Source organism: Taeniopygia guttata, chromosome 1, assembly GCF_048771995.1.
Source record: "Taeniopygia guttata chromosome 1, bTaeGut7.mat, whole genome shotgun sequence".
Lineage (NCBI taxonomy): Eukaryota > Metazoa > Chordata > Aves > Passeriformes > Estrildidae > Taeniopygia > Taeniopygia guttata.
The window spans coordinates 62,671,261-62,694,521 of NC_133024.1; positions in this window are offsets into that span (position 1 = coordinate 62,671,261).

Here is a 23,261-nt window from a genome sequence, read left to right on the forward strand (position 1 = left end):
TGCAGAGGGTAAGCAACAGATTCTTCACTGTGTAAGTTTCAGTGTAGAAGAGCACTGAATGACTAAGTACATCCTGAGCTGCCTTAAAGACTGAGAAAAGTGCACCAAAGGTGGTGAAAGGCATTCTGAACCAGCCTGAGGAGGTTCAAATCATCACTTCCCACTGCCTGGGAAAGAGCTCTCTTCACCAGGTTATCTGCTACTCTTGGTTTAGGCACTGGGAGTGAAACCAAGAGGTCTTGAGGAAACTGAGGCATTTCCAGCCCACATGATTGCTGGATCAGGCCTTTAGTGCCATCTGAATTACACATATCTGAAGTACTCAAATGAGTAGCAAATTAAGCATATTTTAGCACAGTACTGCAAAAATGTCAGTGACACTTGATAAGCTCATCTGTCAAGCAAAAAGAAAAATCAGCAATAGCTCTTGAGAAAAAAATGCTCTTTTACAGCTACAAAAAACCCAAATTCCTGTGCTTTTTTTTCACCAAAACTAATTTTCCTTGGTTTTAAAGTGTTAAAAAGAATTCTGAGACTTTAGCTCATAAAGAAATTAATAATTTTCTTTTTAATAAGCAGTTATGGCATTAGTCATCTCTTCTGATTCACAATGAAAGCTACAGGGTGCAGTGGGATGTATTTAACCAGAGAGGTGTTGAATTTTGTCAGACATGTAGACTTTTTAAAGTATTATTACTTTAAGTTTTATATGTGAAGGAAGAAAGGCACAAAGGCTTCAAAACTGGAAATGGCTGAGTACAGCTCAATAAATGGTGTGTCAGAAAGAAAAATCTTCAGAAAGTCCTGGCCCTTCTTTTGTGGGTTTTCCTGCACATTTGTACCTCCTTTAAAACTTCCATGAATGACAACTCTGGCCCTCCTTCTCTTGGCAGGAGCCTTCTCAGCCATGGCTCATCAGGATAATTGTTCTTGTTTTCCTGTGCTTTCTCTGCCAGCTGCTACAGGTTGCTCAGTGTTCACTTTCCTGGCTGTGCAGGAGTTCAGTGTTGGCAACATGGATGAGACGGTCTTACTCATATAACACCCAGTAGGGAATGCAACTTCTGGGAACCAGGTTTAAAGGCTCTATGAAGGCACACCTTCTTTCAGGAGTGCCATAACCCCCAGCTTCAGTACCTCCATCAGGATATTTGAAAAGGGCCAAGGTGCTGGTCCACTTGCAGGAGGTCTGGATCATGTTGTGATGAGGATCTGTAGCAGACCTATCTATGAGCTCTCCAATTTCTTGCTCATGCATTGGGAGGAATTTCTAAACCTAAAATTTAGCCCAGACAACACCAACATTTACACATATTATATGTAAGTTGGTGTGTACCACTATCATCCTTTAAATTAACACGTACCTCTGAAGCTAAACTGGCCTTTTCCATATATGTGTAGGTCTGAAGAGGAATAAAAACTGGCTTCTAGCTGTAAATAGTATGGGAAAACAGCTGAATAAAAACTACTCATAAGACTTAATTGTCTGAAGGAAAAGAAATCTGTGGAAATGAACTAAATTCTAAAGCATAGTTCATGTTGCAATGAGTTTGGGATTTTTTTATTGCTTTGCTTTAAAGGAGAGAGTGGTACCCTCTGAATTAATATACTCTAAACACTACAGATCAGAGCTGTATCAAATTAAGAAAGAGTCTGGACTGATTTGCAGGTAGAAAGTAAATCCCTGATTAAGTCAAGTTAGCAAATCACCTTTAAAACAGTATACATCTGTATAATGCCTCAAACATTCAAGGTGTAGACCTTCAGTTTTATTCTTGTACTGTTACTCTTAAATGGACCCAGTTTTTCTTTTTCTTTTTCTTTTTCTTTTTCTTTTTCTTTTTCTTTTTCTTTTTCTTTTTCTTTTTCTTTTTCTTTTTCTTTTTCTTTTTCTTTTTCTTTTTCTTTTTCTTTTTCTTTTTCTTTTTCTTTTTCTTTTTCTTTCTTTCTTTTTTTTTCTTTTTTCTTTTATTTTCTTTCCTTTTACTTCCTTTTCCTTCTCTCTTACCTGTGTTAAGTTTTTTTAAAGCTTGTCTCTATTACCATGCAGACATTTTAGCTGGTTAGTCAGATGAAAAACTGTACCTGAAATTTTGGAGTAGTTGAAAAGCTTCCAAAGAAGTTTAATGCTTATAAAAGTGAAAGAGCAACAGCACTGTCCTGACTCATACCCTGTAGGAGTAGGTGCTAACATAAACCTCCCTACATATATCTGCTGGTTCATCTCTGGCCTTTTAACACGCTGCAGTCCTTATTAACTCATTGTAGTGCAGTAATTGCAAGCTTTTGTAAGACACTCTTTCTTTTCCTGGCTGAAATCAGCTTTTTCAGCAACTACTGAACTGAATTTTTACAGTCAGCAGTTTTTATTACTGTATACAATCAGAATGCTTGAGCCTAAATAAGAGAGAATTTCTGTTAAAAATGACTGCATGTGTTAGTAAATGTATAGCTCAACAACCCACTGCTAGGTTTGGGGTGGATGTGGTTATTTGCATGCAGTATGTCCTCTCTGGTCTCTGTTGTGGCCTTCTGACTTGTGACAGAGGCTCTGTCTTGGGAATCTGATCAAGAGGAACATTTCTGCCCAGACCCGTCGGAGACGCGGGACTGACGCGTACAAGGAGCGCTCTGCCGTGCCTCTGCCCTGCATGGTGCTGCAGCACACACGGGCAGTGACACTCGGCTGTCCCCCTCCCCATGCAGAGGGCAATGGGTGTCAGGGCACGCCAGGTCAGTCATGATGTTTGGCTTGAACCTATATTCTTCCTCTTGCTGGCACTGACCAGCAAGGAATATTTATTGTGGATATTGCTGTGCTGCTCTGGTCTGTGTCCAAGAGACAAAAACAGGAGGAGGACCAGAAATCCTGTGCTTTGCTTTGAAAGTTCCTCCATAGTTGCATTTCCTCTCCAACAGGGCCCTAGATGAGATGAGATGAGCATATGTTTATGTTTCCCAGTTATTTTCTGAAATGGTCTTTGCTGGAATGTTCATTCCAGCTTCGTTAATGAATTTTTATTTTGCTACTCAATGTGTTCAGAGTCATGTTCCCTCCTCCCCCTTCCTGTTTTTTTTTTTTGTTGTTGTTTTTTTTTTTTAATTTCTTCTGTGGTGCAAGCGCAATGTTTTTGTAATTACAGCAACAATTCAGAAGTTTTGTCTTTCTATTTGACTTCCTAAGTCTCTGTAGGACTGGTCTAGAGTGTGGAAATCCACAGTTTTGAGAAAACAGGTGTAACAAAGGATGCTTGTTTAGGGCACTTTGAGATTCAGAAGATCAAGGGCCCAGATCATTAACAGGAATTATGTACCTAAATGATTTTAACAGCCTTGACTAGGCAGAGAATGGCATCTGGAGCCGTGCAGTACCACAGTATATAATGGGAGACTAAGTGGCAGAATCTTGTCCAAAGTCACCTGAGATACTGCTGAGTTTGTAAACCATTCATGCACTTAAAACTCAAACTGACAAACATGCAAAGGCCTGGAATGATTCTTAGCAGATCTGTGAACAGCCTGCTCCAGCATCACCTTGATTTTCTCATACTGATAAGATCTACAATAACAGGGTGCTGGAAATGAGAGCAGATCATTTTTCAAAAAGAAAAAAATTGTATTCATTAATTTGCAAGTGAGACAGTTTTTTGGGGTTTTTTGTACTTTCCCTTTAAATTACAAACAATTGTCAGGCATATTTCCAGCATGGCATGAGGTGAATTAGTAGAAAGATTATGATGAACATGAAGACAACACTGTCAGGTTCAATTCTGCTATATATTTGGGATTTGGGGGAAAAAGCCAACAAAACAAGGCACCAAAACCAATGCAAAGATTTATGGCTGGTTTGTTTTTCAACTTTAACAAAAATGGTTAAGTAAAATGAGAAGGCAAACACTCCTGGAGAGGTGACCAGAACTCACACTGCAGCTCTGTGTTGGTGCAGAGGCTCCCCAGCCATGGGATGAGATCCTCCTGGAATGCAGACCACTGCAAAGCCTACGTGACCCAGCACAGGCTCAGCAGCTATGGCTTCCTCTGGCGCTACCTCTCCTTCCCTTTCCCAAAAAATAGGTCTATAGACACCTGTATGAAAAACATGTCTTAAAAAAGCTGCTTGGCTAGCAGCCACCTTCTCCCCTGGGAGAAACAAGGTAGAAGGTAGGGGAAGCTTTTACAGTGAAATTTTAGGATAAGGTTTGAGTGCTTGTTAATAATAATCAAACCAGCTGCAGCCCAATGGCTGCGATTCCACTGTGCAGGCAGCTCTGCCCATAACATATAACCTCCAAGCAAGCCCCCAGGAAGCACCATGGTCTGCTGGGGACAGCCACAGGTGACAACAACCCAGGGTTTGCAGCAGCAAAATGTTTCTCTCATCAGCAGATACTGATGAGAGAATGGTATGTTAAACCTGACACTCCCAGTGTCCATGAGAGGCAGAGGAGAAACTGGTGAGGAGAATAACCCTCCACTGCTTTGGAGAGACCACACTTAGACTCCTGAAGCATTTTTTTCTCTGTAAAAATAGTGACTGATCACTTGGGTTGAGTAAGTGGTTTTAGCTATATTATTCAAGTCCAATTTTAATGAGCTGAGCCCTCACAGTCAATCAGTCCATGGCCATCCTGTAATCAGGCATGGTTATTTTAAAAGCCGACAGCTCTGGTGGGGCAGAGGCAGACATCAATTCAGCTACTGTACCTTTCCCAGTCCCTGCCGAGCATCCCAAGGTGGGCTAGGGAAGCACTAATTAAAAAAAAATACAGCAACCTCCAAATGCAGGATGCTACAAAAAAGACATTAAAGAATCCACTGCATAACCATAAGTGAGCAATTTAAAAGATAAATTCAGAGTCCTAGGGCGGAGAGAGCCAAATGTTCCTTTTCCTGTCATCAAATGTTATTTACTCTAATGTGCAAACAATGAACAGAAGCTTTTTTTTTTCCTCTTTTTTTTTCCTCTCCAGAACTGTGTAAATTACTGTTTAAAAGAGTTTTTCAGGGCTGCTGATCAAGTCCATGCACAGAGTTAAAATACAGCCCACCACACTGCAGCATTTATTCCTCTTAATACCTGAAGCCCTTCTTCAGCGAAATCCACAAACTAGACTTCTTGTTATTTGTCAAAGAGACCCTTTTGTCTTCGCAGCACGCACCATCAATCTGATCCTTTAAAGATTGCATGCACCAGTCAATTCACCACCCTGAAAGTCTATTCAGAAGAGCTTAGCAATAGCAGTAAATAAGATGTTTTGCTCAAGCTATTAATTATATCCAGAACAGGCTAGGAAATTCTTCACGATAATCGTCAATATTGAGTGCTTGAAAAATAGCTGCTCCGGATACTCTCCTGCAATTATCACCAGTGTATGTGAATGAGAATCATGTATGCCAACAGACACCCCATTACTTGACAAATCAAGACATTAAAAATCAGCTCAGTGAGATGCAATTTTGCTTGTCTGGCTCATACTTCACATATTATGGTGAACAGCCTCGAAATAATAATAATGAAGAATATGATCTGTTGTGTTACCACTCTGAAGGTCACTTGAAAGCGCTTATTTCACGCAACGTTGCCAATAGAATGTGTTTATACTCTGTTGCAGACTCAACAATATCAAGGCTGTCATATTTTGGATGGTGTTTTAATGGCACCAAAGAGAGTTTTATTTTACAGCAAAAGCAGTTTAAAAAAGTGACAAAAACTCAGTGACATCTGATTTTCTTCTTGAACCCTCTGCATTTTTTAAGGTTATATGCTGATTTCTTTTAAGCCAACAGAAAAGCTCTTTGGCTTTCACAGGTGACTTCTCTCCACTTTTTAGGATATCCTGGGGCAGCCTAGGTATTTGTACTATATCATACTTCTCTGAAATATTAATTATACTGTTATATATATCTAGTCTTGCATCTGATTATGTGCATTAACTTGTGAATAAACTAGTGCCTGTCTGAGGATGGAGTTGTTGGGAAGATCATGAAATAATGTGAAACTAGCATGACAAGTCTGATGTTTTCTATATACTGCAGTTCAGGACAACTTATTTGGCTGCAGTTCAGAGCATTCAGAAACTGGTTTTGTGATTGTTCTGATTACAACAATTCACACCACACCATTTAATCATCCACTGGCTCCAATACAAACCTCAGTCCAAGCTTCCTGTAACTTTTCTGTAAGTTTGCTCAAGCCATGTAGTGCTCAAAACTGACACTTCAGCAGAGCTGAACTGCCATGGCAGCTTTCTTGGCCTTGCAGGCATGCTGCTTTAGAGGCACGAAGGACAAAGGGTGGGAAGGCAGAAGAGGGGCCCAGCAGCAGCAGGTGATGGCTGTGTCAGGGCTATAGGAAATGTTGAGGGTCACCAAGGTAACTAAGAGCTCCACAATTCCAGCAACAAATGTGCTGAATGTTCCCAGTAAGGAAAGACACATACTCAAAAGAAGAAAATATTCTTCTGTGGTTGGGCTGAGGGCTTCTTGTGAAAAACCCAAGGGGGGATTTAGTTTGCCTGTCAACAGTATAAAATTTTGACACTGCTGCCCGTGGTTTAGGCTGCTGCGAGCAAGTTGAGGTTGCAGCAGAAAAAGGCCACTATTATATCTGTGCTAACCACCCGAAGGGTGTAGTAAGTAGCCTGTTTAAAGTCTGTTAATTTTGTGTCCATTCAATAAATAATTCATTTTGTAATAGACCTAACGGACCATTATTAAGAACTTGCAAAAGTGAGCAATCTGGGGTCCAGGCCACCCCAAATGGAGGTACTGCCAGAAATCTGAGTCAAGGACAGGACTTGTCATAGCTCTAGTCTCCATTTGTAACAAATTCCCACAGGTCCTTTCTACAGAACTGGAGGCAGTTAAAGCATTACTCTCTTGTAACCCAGGTGCTTTCCTGCTGCACCCTAAAATGAAGCTCATGAATCCTAAGTCCTTTGCTTGAGCCATTAATCAGTAATCCCATTATAATGATGAAACAGGCTTAGAAGGAGGAGAAAGCTCAAACTATAAAAAAAAATTTTGCCCACAGGCTTAATTTCAGCTTGCTCTCCTTTGTTACAAAATTTTTGCTTGGTAATTTATCTTATTTGGAGAATTATCTCCTATATAGCTCTTCAATTAATTCATTGTCTCTGAGATTTACTGAATAATCTACTTCACTTAATAGTTTTTAAGATTTACAAACAGAATACCCTACTGAATTTCATTTGGCAGAAGAGTTCATGCACATGGTATAAATTTGCCTTTCTTTAAACTATATCTGAAGCAAGACAGTAGTTGAGGAACTGCAGGAAAATAAGATTTAGGGCTAATCTACATGGGCAAATGACCAACAGATTGCATGATTCCATGATAGTTCCCTAGGCATACATTATGTTCTGAAATAGAAGGGAATTTATGCTGGAATAATTACTCCACTCTGATTCTAAAATTTAGTAGAAGAGGTCAAATATTCAGGGCTAGATACACTTTATTGTTCTTGTATTTCTTATGCCCTCTAAGGATTTGGATAGGAGGAATTTCTTCTTGTTACAGTTATAAGGAATTATCTTGTATAAATAGCAGTTAATTGGTTAGGGCTTTGCAAGCCAAAGAAAGGTTAAGTTCTCTTTCATAAAAACTTCAGCAAGATACAGAAGGAATGAATATGCATCCCCTGGTGACTGCCTGCTTGCTTCCTAAATGTAGTCATATGGTTGCCTGCAAGATCCTCCCAGAATATTTAGAAATATTTTGGTCAGGGGAATGGAAGGACAGAGAATTTTTTAGTGACTCCCACAGGAAACAGTGGGGTGGGCTGTGGCAGGCAGCAGCAGTGGCTACAGCTTTCTGCTCCAGAATAAATTGGCCCAATGTACACAAAACATTCTCATCTGATGAAGAATTGCAAACAGAATTGTACATTATGGTGTTGGATTTTGGCTTTGCTCTTCGCTGGATATTCAAAGGGCTTTCAGCTCTAGCTGCATTGGTTTCTCCACATTAGAAGACTCTCTTGCCCTACTTTAGCAACTCTCTTAAAGATGGAAGGTGAATGGGGGGGCTGTTCCCTGTGGTGTGACTTGGAGTGTTCCTATGGAAGAGCAGGGTTTGTGCAAAGTAGCCTGGCCTTATCCTGACACCAAGAGTGGGACCACCTTGGCAGACAGAGGATGCAAGCAGATATGTCTGTATTTGGTGCTCTGAATCTTACTCCAGGGCCTACAACATGGTATTGGCATAATGATGGTATTCTACTCTCCTCCTGCTGTCTCATGCTCTGCTTAATGATGTCTGTCTCTGAGAATAATACTTGTTGTACAATAGAGCTGCAATAAAAGGCAAGGTAAAGTCTGCAGGTAGAGATATTTTCTCTTATTGGACAAAAAATGTAGTTTGAAAAAGCAGATAGGCTTTCAGGTAGGCAAGAGGTTTTTCAGGTTTGATAGAGAAGCAGCAAATTTCAAAACCGAATGGGGATTGTTAACAAATGCCCTGAGTGTAATCAGATGTTTTTCAGAAGATTGGAAAGGAGGTTGTAGGGACCTGTAAAGCAGACTATATTTTAGTAGGAAAAGAGAGACAGTCTCCTCATTTATGCCTATGGGACAAGGAGACTGCTGTGAGGAGAGGATCTTGTGAAATGCTGTAAAAGCAGTATCTCCACCAAATCCATGGTATTCGATACCCAGTGAAGTTAGGAATCTCTATTCCCAAGCTTAGTAGGAAGTGGGATTTGAGGTCAGAATGAGTCTGCTATGAATGAAGACCAGAGATCTAGAAACAATAGTGAGCACCAGCAGAATCTTATGCAGAAAAGGAAATTTAAATTAAATGACTTTTAAACCAGTTTTTACTGGAAGCTCTTTATGGTGGGAACACTGAAATATATTCACTCTGTTAAAAAGGGCTCTGTGGGAACAAACTTTTTACATTTCAAAGGACAGTTGGTGATTCAATTTTTTTTTCTTTTTGGGAATGGAAGATGAGAAAATGACAAAAAGAATAAACCATTTAGAAGACAATGTTGAAAAGAGAAAAATAATGCTTCTGGTCAGAATAAGTTCTGGGAAAAATATGAAAATTCTATGTTTTTCTGAGACTTAGAACATCTGAAAAGTTTCTAATATGAAATAGAAAAGTTGCTTTAAAATGGAAAATAAAATTTCATCTCAAAAAGGCTGAATAGGAATGCTTTTGACTGATGGCTTCTGACCAATTTTTTGAAAATAACTTGCATGCAAAAAACCAAAATTAAAAAGAAAAAGTTTGTCTTAATGGAAGCAGCATTTTCCAGCTGAGAGACATCTCACTGTGGAAACAGATTAGCTCATGAAATTTAAATCTCAGCATGCTGATTGACAGTGGCTGGTCGGAGAGCAGGCACGAGGGTCCTGGGCTCGGTCCCCCCGACTGCCGCTGCCAGCTGCCTCCGGCCGCGGGGCACGGCGCAGTTATAAATACACACAGAGATGCCTGAAGCCCACCCCACCTCCAGGCAGCACAGTTGCCAGTGCTCAGAAGTGCAGACAAGTGTGACCAAAGCTCCATGGACAAATGAAATTATCTCCACAGCTGGTGCGGGGAAAAGCCGCAGGGAGCGCATGGGGGGGTTACATCCCAGCCACAGCCCTGGGCTGCTCCCAGTGCTCCCCGTGGCTCTGAGGAACACGCAGCCCTGAGACAAACAGCTCTTGTGCCTAGAGCAGGCAGAGGCAAAACAGCAGCAGAGGCTCCAGATGAGTGAGTTGGAGTGATGGCAATAACCACGCAGAGCTTTTGCTCCAGCTGTTGCGGTCAAACACGGCGCTCGGCTCGCCACCATCATTTTTTGTAAGGAGCCTTTTTATATTTAGTCTTTTAAATGTATCCGTTAATTAATGGCCAATAAAAACAAGCGACAACTACCACTGGGCCGAGCAATTCAGCAGCTAAGTGGTTTTCAAGTTTCTCTCTATGTATTTTTGCTGATTAGAGTACGTGAATCATCTGTTCGGGCTTAACTATTCAATCAGTATAGCCTTCCAATCATTCCCTAATTTCCAGGAATTTGTTGATTATTTTTAAGGATTACAGGAATGTGCTTTCCTGTAGGTTGCTCCTGCCCTGGATTTTTAGATATACAATAGTTGCTCTTAATGAAGTGTAATGAGTTGCTCAAGTCATGCAGTATTTGTCCTATCCCTTCTTTATAGAGATGGCACTAAGCTATGAAATACATAGATATATGTTTGGTAGAAATAATATTTCTCTGAAACAACAATATTTGAAAACATAATCTCTGAAACTCTTGAAATTTGCAAGAAGGAGCTGAATCTGACATCACTATGGCATAAAAATATCACAATATTGCACAGCCATCTACTTTGGTTTCCTTTCTTTTTCACTGTTCTCCCAGGATTCCAGGTGCTGTTTGAGGCCACAGTCCTGAGCCCCTCATTCTGTCTTGAACTTTGTGTTTTGTACTTCAGTTTGAGATACGAGAGAAAAGGGAGGGAAGCATCAGTATGCAATTTTCACCACTTCATACAAGAAGAGCTCATGGAGGTCATGAATAAGGACAGCTTCTGTTCCCTGAGCCGCAGATAGCTGGAATCTGGGAGAGTACATCCGAGAAAATGCCTTCATATTTTCCACTTTTGCTGAGGAACTGAGGATTGCAGTAGCAAGGATGGGATGCTGAGGAACAGGGAGCTTTGGTCAGGCATTTATGGCTCAAAACTGCCTTAGATGTCACAATTACCAGATGATTTACTGAATGAAAACATCACCAAACCTTCTGCTATTGGTTTGGCACACTTCTCACCATCATTACAACTGAGTAAAACCTTCTGGAATATCGCAGTTGGCTGGTCCTCTTTTCCCCTGATAAATCAAGACAAACAAGTGCCAAAATGAAATGCTAAACCAGACCTTGAAAATTTGGAAAATCCCCCTGATAAGGCTACTTCACTGCTGTTTCTCAGTGAATGTAGGGTGTTGCCTACTCTTATTTTTCCATAATGTACACTGTGGGGGAGGCAAGGAAGAGATATAAAACAAAACTGAGCAAATGCAACTTTTCCCTGGTGACAACTGGAGCAGTAGTGGACCCCCACAAGAGGAGATCAGCACTGGGAGAATCTCTCTGAACTACCAATAATCAATTTATTGGTCTTAGTGCTGCCCAGCATCTGCTGCTACTTATTTAGAACTGGGGAGGTGCTTAAGTAAACAGAACAATAGCAATCAGGCTTTAGGGGGCATGACTGCTATGAGTGTCCTTCTGCATTCAGAGGTCAGAGAAATTATTGTCTTGAAAAATCCTAGAAACTCTTTGTTGCTGCCTGCCCCAAGGAGAAGATTCCCAGCCTATATCCATCACAGCCTTCTCCGTCCCAGACTCCCTTTGTGGGCAGGCAGACATGCTGCAGCCTGGTCAGCATTCTCACACACACTCATTGCATTGGTATTTTACACAGCTGATAAAAAATATTTATACTCCAAAGACTTTTGGGGAAGGCCATATCCAGTCTCCTTGCTGGTCACAGTGAATCTTTCGCAACTCACTGTCTGGCAGTAACATGTAAAATCATATTTTCATTGCCAAGTTCCTTGCCATCGGAGTTGTGCATTTCACCTTTTTAGACCTTTTTCAGGATCATTATGGTGAAATAAGTGATGGGGTAACATTCTGATTAAAAGAAGATGAAACATATAGGTGATATGCAACTGATTAGCAGAATTTTGCAAAATATCTCACAAAAGTGTTCAAACTGTGGTTATAAAATACAAACCCCAGCATCATGGTATCAAAGAGTGTTTGAGAGCATCAGGTCACCCAGCTAATGAAGTATCTGCTTTCCCACTGCACAGTTCTCAGCATTAGCCTCAGTTTTGGACTCATCCATCTAATATGGCATCTGATTCTGTGTGGTCCTGAACTCTCTTAACCCCAGAGGCTCAGTCCTGCAGAGATTGGAGTGATAAGACTGAGCTCACATGCCTTCAGAGAGCAAGGCAGGAAGAAATGTGAGCTCCTGTTCAAGCAGGCCTGCTTGTCCTCCTGTGCTAGGGGGAGAAGTGAGAGGCAGTATTCTCTTGGACAGAGTTCAAGTATTTCTGCTGGGAAATAAACCCACAGCATTGTTGAAAGGTGCAAGACTGCCTGTTACCTCAACAGCTGGGCCAGGCCAGCTGAACTGGACCTCTTGCAGTACAGTGCAGTCAGTGATCTGTCTAGCTAAATAAAATTTCACTGCTAATCTTCTTGACCTCAGATGTCTCGCCTTTCTTAATCCTAGTTTAAAATACACCTGTCTACCCAGCCCTGGAAGAAAGCACAATGCAAACCAAGACACGAGGGAAGCTTCCTAAGCTGTATCTGCCAATGGAGAGGACAAGTTAAATTTACTTCTTACAGGAAAATTATCAGTACAATTTAGGAGAAAGTCCTTGTTCCCAAATCTTTGACATGCATCTCTATTGCTGTTATATTGTCTTTAGCTGCTGGACAGTGGAATGGGCTGTTTTTATTTCTCAGCAACCTTGGCCTTGACTTACCTGCAATGTAGGGGCCAAATATGTAGAAGGGTCCTCCTTCTTTCTGGGTGTGGTACAAGTGAAGTCCCTAAGGATCTGAGTCTTTGCTACAAAAGTCTCCAAGTTTGTTTTAGCAGCCTGCAGGAGCTTTTGTGGCTTCTGGTTGAGGAGGCTGGAGGCAATGTCCTTGTGCTTGCTTCAGGTCCAAGTGGCTTACCACAGCTGCTGGCAGCAGCATGAAGTGGCCAGAGCTTCCCTCCAAGCTCTCCATTTCTCACTGATTTCTAGAAATGGAAAGAATGAATGGTCAAGTCATTTTAGAAAACAGATATTTGCAATAAAACCTGCCTAGCACTTGATGGGTGATCAAAGAGGGAGCGAAGGGGCTACTGAGGAGGCTGAGTGGTTCTGGTTTTGCCATGTCCACACTATTGTATCCTAGGTTTGATGTAGCATTTCTTCAGGAGTAAACCCCGACGTGAGAGGAATGCAGTGGCAGACGGAGAGCTGGGTTGTGTCCAGGAGAGGTAAGGGATGAGAAATGAGGGTCTCACTTGCCTTCAGCCTACTGCCACCTAGATGACTTTCACGACATCTGCTTCACCCTGCTCTGCACTAGGGAGCTGTCTGGCCCAGGTTGTGCAAACCCTGGTCACACAGCCCCAGCACACACAGGTCACGAACACCCTGGGGCTGTCCCAGAGACAGATTGCTCAAGTGGCAGTGGCTCTACGTGCAGATGCTTCAACCAGCTTGAGAAAGACACAAGATATCTAAATACAGGAAGACAACCGGATGCTTTTCCCTGCCTTGATTTCTTTCACATGTCATAGCAGGAGTTTAGACCAGAGGTAACTTGATCCTCAGAACCAAGCTCAGAAGATGGACACAGGTAGATTTCCAAAGTTACCAGAGTACTAAAGGATCAGATTATTAGGTGTCAATCCACGTGGTACAGAGGATGGTGCCAGTTCTTCTGGCGATGGACAAGTTTGCATGACAGGCTCAGCTTTGGGTTTGTGATGCTGGTCTCCTCTGCAGTCTCCATGCACAGGACAATGCAGTATCCCTTAATGGACTTCTCCCTTTCTCTAGGACAAACTAAAGAAAAGAATAAAGAAAATGATATGTTTGTTCATCTTTGAATGCTGGGATTTCTTGGGCAGTTGATTAACAAGGGAAGGTAATGTGAAATCTGTAGTTCACGTGATGAATTGCCTATGAAGGATGGAAATCTTCATCATATGGAGCCAGCTCCTTTGGGTGTAAGTCACATCAGAAATATTGCAAGGGTGGACTGTCTCCCAGTGTTGGAAAAACAGAAAGCAGAGATGGAAATGAAGACAAAACAAGCACATGAACATAATGTAAAACAAAACAAAACAAAACAGAAAACAAACAACAAAAAATCAACCAAACAAAAAACCCACCAAACCCAAACAAAAACCCTAACAATGACAACAACAGCAAATTAAAGTTTACAAAAACAAACAAACAAACCCCTCCCCCCATATCTATTTGGTCTTTCATCAGAAAGACTATGTAAATGTCAAGTAATTCAGGGAAATTTAAATTTCCCCAAATTTGCTACTAATAACTGGTCATGGTCATTGCTGGAGCACATCAAATCTGGATGTGGAATGCTGTGGACCCTATAGCTCCCACAATTTGCTGCTGCTGGACAGCAAGCTCATAACTCTGACCCTCAGTGCCTATGGAGGCACGCTCTGGCCCTGAGAAGCATTGCAGATCCTTTTGCACTTTTGGCCTTCCATCAGTCATAGAAGATCAAGGAGTTGGACAAGTCCGCGGGCTTCTCTGAGAAGAGACAAATTCCCAACAGGATGAGGGGCAGAGCAGGGGTCAGACTTAACATAGCACTGCATCTTTAGCATGAGGAGTGTGATACAAGGCTAAGAGGGCAGGGATGCAATTTCCCCCATATACAGCCCAAGTAGCTTCAGGGATCTGAACTGTAGTCAGCACTTCAGGGCACTGAAGAGGCTTGTCAGATGAGGCTGTGCTGTACGAGGTTCATATATGACCTGAGGTGTCCTGGTGTTAAAAGATCAAATTAGGTGATAGAAGTTTAGACCTGGATGAATCTGGCAGGTGGCTAGTTCGGGATGGCACATGCACGCTGTCACTGATGTACATGGCAGTTATGAGCATTAGCCCACAGAGCAATTTCTTTGAGGTCTGGCTTGACAACATAAGAGGGTTTTGCAGGATGGTACAAGTTTAGTGGTGAATCAGGTGGTCTGAACTTGCAGACTGAAGAGGCTGTGCTTTCATGAGAGCAGGCAGGGGTGGGGAGGTAGCACCTAACCCAAAAACATGCTGCTCCCTCCTGATGAGTGTCTGTCAGCAGCAGTAGGAAGGCTGTGTGGGTGCTGTCGCCCTGGCATCCAAGCAGTCCCGTCACTCTCAGTTACTTTGGGCCACAACTGCATGGAGGCTGGGGTGGGGAGGTGATGGGGAGAGGAGGGATGAGGGAGCCCAGGCTGCATCCCCAGTGCCGCTGTGCAGTCGGGGCTCAGCATCCCTTGTGTGCCCTGTCCCGGCTCGGCCACGGCGGGAGCTCGTCCCCAGGGCGCCGTCTGCAGTGTGTGCTGGAAAATGGTCACTGCTGCTGATCTCTGACTGGTGTCTTACACTTCCTGTTAGCATTTGCTGCTGGAACACTCATATTTGAACCAGAACAGCCCCACAAGCAGATCATAAAGTTCTTTTTTTTCCAGCCCAGAAGCTGATTTTTCTTTGCTAAATGAACTGGTGTAACCTCAGTGTTACCCTGGAGAGAATTCCTCTGTATTTTGCCTTGCAAATAATTCACATGAATTGACACCAAGTTCTAATCTGAGTACAGTATGCAGTATTTGGTACAGTATGTGGTACATGTACATGTCTGGGATCAATTATTTTCATTGAAACAAGAGAAGCCTCATGATGAGTAAACCCCTAAGTATGACATTTTATTCCCACACTTGGTGGATATATACAACAAAATATACTGCAAAAGAACACTTTAAAAGCATCCTTTAATGTCAAATCTACTAACCTCTTATTTTGTCTTTGGAAAAAGAACTTTGGTGGATGATAATGCCTTCCTGAAAATCACAATACTTAAACTTTAGAGGTAAAAAGAGATCTCCCTGCAGAGCAAACTCCAGTTCCAAAGAGTGACTTTGTTGTCATTTTTCTTTCCTCATATTCCAATCAAAGCTACAGTCTCTAGCCAGTGCAAGGTCTCTGTCATGCCAAGCAGGGTGAGCACACATACTGGAAAATAAACCCTACACCCCTGCAATCACTACCCTAAAACACTGGTGACATGGATCTCTAGCAGTGTCCTGTTCCAAGATGAGGGGTGTCAGCATGAGGGAACACTGACCTTTTCAAATAGCCCATTGCCAGGCTTTCAATTACAGCACCATGAATCCACTTCCATCTCATTTCTCCCAGAAAGGAACGTGTTCCCATGTCCATGATGCCCAACACCATCCCACACCTCAGAGACAAGGGTTAGGGAGCCTCCTCCTGCCCCTGATCCCAGGGGAACCCTGCCTGGCCACTGAGGATTTTCTGAGAACCCTGAGCTAGGTGTGCAAGGCACAAGCCCCAGGCGCCATGCCATCAAAAGTCTCAGCCTTTCCTCTCTTTCCAGTTTGTCAGGCTGAGTGATCCAGGGTATATTTTTGAAGCATTAAAGCCATAAGAGGCTTAAAGTGATAAAGGATTTGGATAGGATTTAAGTATGTTTAAGCCTTTGAATAGGATCAAGCTGTGTGCAAGTTACCCACAGCCTGTGCAGGCACATGATCTTATCTCTGCTGCCCTCATTATTATGACTCTCTTCATGCTGATAGTGTTATAATAAGTGTAATATGAATAAACAGAAAGAAATATCACTCCACCAGGAAACAAGTCCTCTGCTTTATTGTATCCATGGCACCTATTAACACCTCTATCCCAGGAACTCACTGAGATCTGTGTTCATACACCAAAGCACGGTTTTCACTTTTGACTTCACACTCCTCACAAGAAATTCTTTCTTTCCCAAACAGTTCCAAAAGCTGGAAACGATCCTGGTTTTTTCAGTTGGGACTCTGAGATACTATGGACTAGCACTTGAAAAAAATATGACTAATCCACTAATCTGCTCCCATGAATAAATTTAGGATGTAAAATCCCACTTAGCACTTGGCTCTCTGTCCCTGGGTAGCTCTAGAGCTGGCCATGTTTTGTGTGTAAAACAACAAGTCAGATAAAACCAAGCTGGGATCAAGAAACTCCATTTCTAGCACATCTTGGTCATGAGAAGTTGGCAAGAGGCCTTGGAATTATTTTGCAGGCCAAAGAATGGGCAGACATCTTCTATTCCCTGCCTGCTCTGAGCTGAAATCTTCTTCTCCAGCAGTGCTGAAACCATCTTGACTACCTTTTGGGCATGGCTGTGGTCTTCTCAGCTGAAGCTGTCTCACTTTCCAGACTCTGAAGGGGCAGAGGACAGGTGAGGGTGGCTCCAAGCACATGGGTGAGGCACAGATCAAAAGAAAAATATACCTGCATATTTATGGTCAAGTACTAAAAAGATACCCCTTAGGGAGTCAGTTTAATGACAGTCTTACTAGTCGTGATCAGATCTGCTCATGAGAACTATTTTTCTTCTGTCTCACCCTTAGTCCTCTATATGAATTATTACACATATATGAGATGCCTTGCTCTTTCCTTGTCTTGTTGTGTTCCACAGAACTGTGAGATGCTCATCTGTCTCTAGAGACACGATCCTGTGCAACTTTCAGCAAGTTTGCAAATACAAATGCAGTAACACGCTTGTAGCCAGGGCTACTGTGTTTTGAAACTAAGACCCAAATCAATACAAATCCCAGCACAGTGGAAAACCTATGCTTATGATGGCAAGGAAAGGCCAAGAGACCTGCATAATCAGCTAGAGGAAAGAGGAAATTGAGCTCCTCCTAGTTTTATGCCTAGGAAGAGAAAAGAAAAGCCATTGGTGTTGCCATAGCATCACTGAATCATTTGGAGCAGAAAAGATCTTCAGGATTGCTCAGTCCATGAACTCAGCGCTGCCAAGCCCACCTCTAAACCCTGTCCCTCAGTGTCACATCTGCACATCTTATAAATATGTCCAGGGACAGTGTTGACCCCAACACTTCCCTGGGCAGCTTGTGCTGATGCTTGACAATAATGATATCAATCTAAAACTCCTCTGGAACAACTTGGGGCTGTTTCCTCTTGTCAGGGAACAGCTGCAGGAAGGCATAGCAGGATGTTCTCATTTACACATAGGGTCTTTGTCCTTCTAGGAATTTGTATCTGATTGCCCTGGGTGGATCCCAGAGACATTGCCTAAGGAATGAACCAACAAATACCCTCAAAGGTGTTGGCTGCCTACACTGCTATAGTCCTGGTCCTTAATTCTAGAGTTCTGTGGCTGTTCATCCAAGGGATAAGAGACTCAGGTCATATCCTCACTGTGATTTACTTTTGGCTTCAAATCAATTCCTCTCTTTTTAATTCTCCTCAGCCATGTCTCTTGTAAGAGCCCTCAGAAGCATACCTATCTCACTTAAATATTTATCAGTGAAGAATAACTATTTAATATTTAAAAATTAACTGAGCGATGAGGACAGAAAATCTATAGGATCCAGAAACTGGCAGCTGGGAACCAGGGTCTGCTTCAGTGATTACTGAAATATTATATATTCAGTGAATTATTCTAGAAATAGACAGCAGGATCAGTAAATTAAAGTATTCCCCAGCTGGTTGTTGCCACATTGCTCAAGGAAACAGCCAAAGCAGGTTCAACATTTTCCAGACAGATAGAGGTTGTAAACCTGGAAGCCCAAAATACCCTGGAGTATGAATAGAAAAGGAAGTATCTTATAACTATTATATACTAATTTCTTAATTTTGATGTGTAGTTCCAAACACAGCACTGCTGAAACATTCTCATGAACTGACAAGAGTTGAATGATTTGATCTGACCTGAGTTTGCTTTACTGGGTCAGACCCAGTGGCCTGCATCTGTGAAAAGCACTGGCTTTTTCAGTGACTACCAGTTCACAAAAATCCATTTGTGCTGCTGTAATCACCTTGCAGGTGTATCTACAAGGAGCTAACAAGTGCATTTCTGTCTGCCTGCCTATGGACTGGTGTGTGATGAGCTCTGTGAATGAAAGCTTCAGAGACAGCAGGCAGCACCATCACACTGCAGCTGTAATTCCCCCATGTGCAGGCCTTGCTCCAAAACCTCTTAAAATTAATGGAAAAGATTGCACCCTTATTAACTTGGCACAGAAACAAAGTTTGAGGCAGAGTAGTGAAGTGACTGCATACCAAGGTGAGCTGAGGTGAAAATTGCAGGAAAGTAGCCAATTACTTGCTGTCCTGTCGATACAAGGCATGATTATACTTTACATTTAGTTCTCTAGTTGCACTGAGCCTTACTTAATTTAAAGTAATTAGTTCCTTATTATAAAGCAGCATTCAGATATTACAGAGAAAATTCCTCATACCGAGCTTGCAGCAAGGGAATGAATTCCTAATTGTCCCAGCATACCTCAAGCCTGATCTCAGTCATGCACGGAGCCTTCACAAAGGAGAGTTTCAGGCCTTCAAGCACACTTACCTGACAGAGCATTAGACTTTCCCAGACCCAAGGACTCCAGCAGTGCCCAGCTGGCAGGAGGGGCAGTGGCCCAGGATGTTTTGGTCCATCTACATCCCTGTCCCTGCACAGCACGCTGCAGTCATCCCCTGGGAATGGTGAATTTCAGACCCACGCAAAATCAAGGCCAAAGTTCCTGATGAAAGGAGTTTTCACAGACTCTGGGCATCTTATGGCTCAGTGGATTTCTTGTCCCAGCCATGTTACTGGAGAAATGTCCCTGGTATTCACCGAGACAAAATTTCATTGGGTTAATGGCACAAAAACAGGTGTCTGGTGAAAAGAGTGAAAGACTTAAAGGATGATGCTGCATGTCCAGCTCTCCAGTGAAGTGTTAGCACAGCAGGGCAGTGCGATGCCTTGCAGTGATGGTGATCATGCCATGGACAAACACATGGGGTTCTCCAGGATGTGGCTATCCTGCATCCATTCTGCATGAAATGCATGGAGGGTTTAGACAAGGGAAGTGTGTGTGTATTTTACCTACTTTTGTTCACCATGCTGATGAGCTTCTCCTCTTACATTGCATGGCTGGACAGGAGCTCACTGTGCACCCGACCGCTCCACTCAAGTTCAGGGATCAGTGTCTTTGATCTCGGTGACATCACAAAGTGGGGAGCTGTGCATATGTTTGTGCTCATCCTGGAGAGGAGCAGGTAATCCTCTTCTGTTTGTATGGATGAAGGCATACAGCAAAGATTCCTCTTAGCTAATGGAATACACTCTGCTAGGTTTTTCAGTAAGCCCTTCAGATTTTAGGAATAGCTGCTGTACCATCTTCTACTGTAGCAGATAAATAACTTTTTTTCCCTAAGTTTAATACATAATCCTAGAAAATTTACAGGCATGTGTCTCTCCTGTCTCCATAATGTGTAAATCCAGTGGTTTAATTCTTCCCTTTAGATGAAAATTATTATGAAGGGAGGTGATGGATGATAAACTGATCCTTGTCTGGACATCAGAGAATCCACGCAGGAAGCAGTGCTGGCAGGAAGGTTCCATACACACATGCTCAGAGAGGTCTGGTTTTGTTTCTGCTCTGCATGGTTCGTGTCACAGATGTGTGAGATGGTCCAGGCTATCTCCTCCCTCTCTCTGGGCAGCCATTTTGAATTTGAGAAGACAATTTCAAATTCATAAATCTCAAAGTGATCTTAAGCCCTGACTGCTTGTTGGGGTGAGTTTTTTCGTCTTTTGCTCTGTGTAAGAGGTTTCTGAGTTACGTTCCGTTACTGATGAAAACACTGCTGAAGACTTAGCAATTTAGAGATCCCATTTAGATGGAGAGATGTGTTTACTCAGACAGGACCCACTCCCAAATGTTTTCACTTTCCCCCCTTCAGTTGTGAAACAAGAGCCTCAATCTCTTCTAAAGGCTGGCAAACAGCCCTTGTCCAAGGAGCACCCCACACCATATTTACCTTCCCCACCCGGTGCACGTGGCAGTGAGCAGGGCCCAAGGGTCAGGCTCCCGAGGGACCCTGTGATGTGCCAGTGCCCATGGGAGAGCAAGGCTGGGCTGCTCGCTTACCTCACTTCATGGAACTGGGAAAGCTCATGGTGCTGGGCGTTCCCATTTCATGGTGATTCAGCTGGGCACTCTGAGCCGTGACAGAGACAGACAAACTGCCTTCTGCCGACTTAGTGCCTGAGAAATGACACAACAGCTCTGCTCCAAAACCTCTGTAGGACAAATTCTGTGCAGTAGATCCTGGTGCTGGCTTGGAAAGAAAGAGCAAGATAGAGCTATGGACCAGGCTCTCCAGTGGAGTGAGAGCCAGTTCAGTCAGCTTCTGCTGCTTGGCCAACAATGTGCTTTCCACATGGCAGCTCTGAAAAATAAACAAGGGCACATGAAGGTCTGATAAACTGGCTGGGCTCCAACAAGTTCAGGATATTGTTTGTTTACATCACTTGGCAGGGGGGACTAGCCAAGAAAATGTTGCTAATAACAGAAATCCAGAATACAGAGACCTCTACCCATCTGTATTCTGTGGTCTGAAGAACAAGGAAAAAAGGGGTTGTTTTCTTTCCCTGATCTCTAAACTAGTGTGTTTGCTTCATGTTATTCTTCTGGTCTCCTAAATTATCAGAATAAGCACTCTTAAAACCTTATAAAGCAAGTCCCCACTTTGCCATGCTGTTGTCATCTCTAGCATTTGTTGCTATCTATTCATTAAGGTACATCCTCTTAATAAAAACATCCAAGAAACCAGCCTTTGTTTGCTGATTATACATTCAGGGATTCCAGTTTATAGCACTCATTTACCTTAATTGAAGCTTATGACGAGTACAAATTCTCTGCTGAAAGACAAAAGAACAGAATGGTATAGGACAGAGTTCATGTAGAGCTAAAGCAATGATTGTGTCATTTGTTTTGTAGGGTATGTTTGCTATTAAGCTGAAGTCAAAAGTAAGGTACATTGATTTACAGGAAATAGCTCACTTACACACATATTAGACATTTACAAACCCTACTTCAGAAGCCCCTGAATACTGATAAGCCTTTGTGATTTCAGCCAAGTATGTAATCAATAACATCAGTGTCTGTTTATAAACATTTTTTTCCCTGATTCAGTAGTCAAAGTTCAGGAAAATATTTGTCTTTGGTCTCTGCAAATTAATGGCTTGAAATTCAGTGACATTGTCCTCTTCAAAGGGACCCAAAGGAACCCAGTCCTGTTTCCTAGAAGAGCCTCAGAGGAGCAGGAGAACCAATGTGATTGCCAGAGAAGTGGCACCCTTCTTTCTGTTTTTGCCATTTAATGGAAAAAATAATTATTTCCTCTTATTGTGTCTTTGCATCTTGGAAGATTTGCAAAATGGTTTTTTGACCTCCTAGATTACTTGTGGAAGAGTTATATGTATGACCTGAAAGAATGCACTAGTAGATAAAATACCTTCCTATAATTAACACAAAAAATTTTGATCTGGCTAGTCCCCATCTAATTGCTGGCACTGGGGCCTTTTTTCTGAAATGGCTTTGGCTCCATTTGAAGGTCCTGATTTAGCAAATCATTTAAGCACATGCTGCTGTAAAGCGGATGTGCTTAAGAGTTGCTGAAGTGCAACCCTACTTGGGTGGGGTTTTACTCATCCTCCTGTGTGTAAGACTGCAGCGAAAAAATCTGGCTTTTTTCTGCCTTGTGCACTGGGAGAATAAACTTCAGCAAACAAGTGGTGTCCCTGTTACGTTTCAGTGCAGAGAATACAGGGTAATAGTACTTGGCACCCAGGCTAAACACAAGCAAGTATCATGTGGTGCATCTCTCTGTTACTCTAAAGCAAACATGAGGAAATGAAGAGTCTAAATAATTATGCCCAAGAGGGCAGAGCAAGGCCCACCACGATAGGGACTTCCTCTGCTCAGAGGCAGCCCCAGCGCTGCAGAGTTTCCTTCTGAGCTGGCTGCCCTCCATCCCTCCCTGCGCAGGGCAGTGGCCCAGAAATACCCATTTTCTCTCTTGGCTTTGCAAGCAGCATGGGAACACTTTTCCCATGGGATAGGATGCTAGTTTATTTGCTCTGCTGAGTTTCCACACCGGATTCCCACCCTGCTGTTCTCTGCTCTCCTTCCAGCTTCTGGTGAAGCAAAGCTCCCCTCTGCACCCATCCATCTTGTGCCATGCTGAAGAGATTTGGCTGACACCAGGAAAAAAACCAGCAGAACCAGTGGTAACCAGTAGCTTTTCTTGGGACAGCTTTTGTGGCAGCTAATGCTCCACAGAGGCGAGCTCTCCTCAGTGCTGTGGTTATGTTGGAGTTTCTCCTGACAGTGGGATCTCATCCTGACATAGAGAAAATGGGGTCAACATGGAGCCTCAGGGGCACATGAATTATTGACTGAAAAAAATCCCACAGGGTACATCTCTGTGTACCCAGCAGCTCTAGCATTGGTGGGTGGTATTTCTCTGAAGAGGTTATCCTGCTGGTTTTGTCACTACAAACTCTGAGATGGACACAGGCATAGATGCACAATAGTGTCTCCAGATAGCCCTCCTTGTCATGGCCATGAACGGAACAGAGAGGTGCCAGGGCTCCGACAGCAGTGCATGAGGCACAG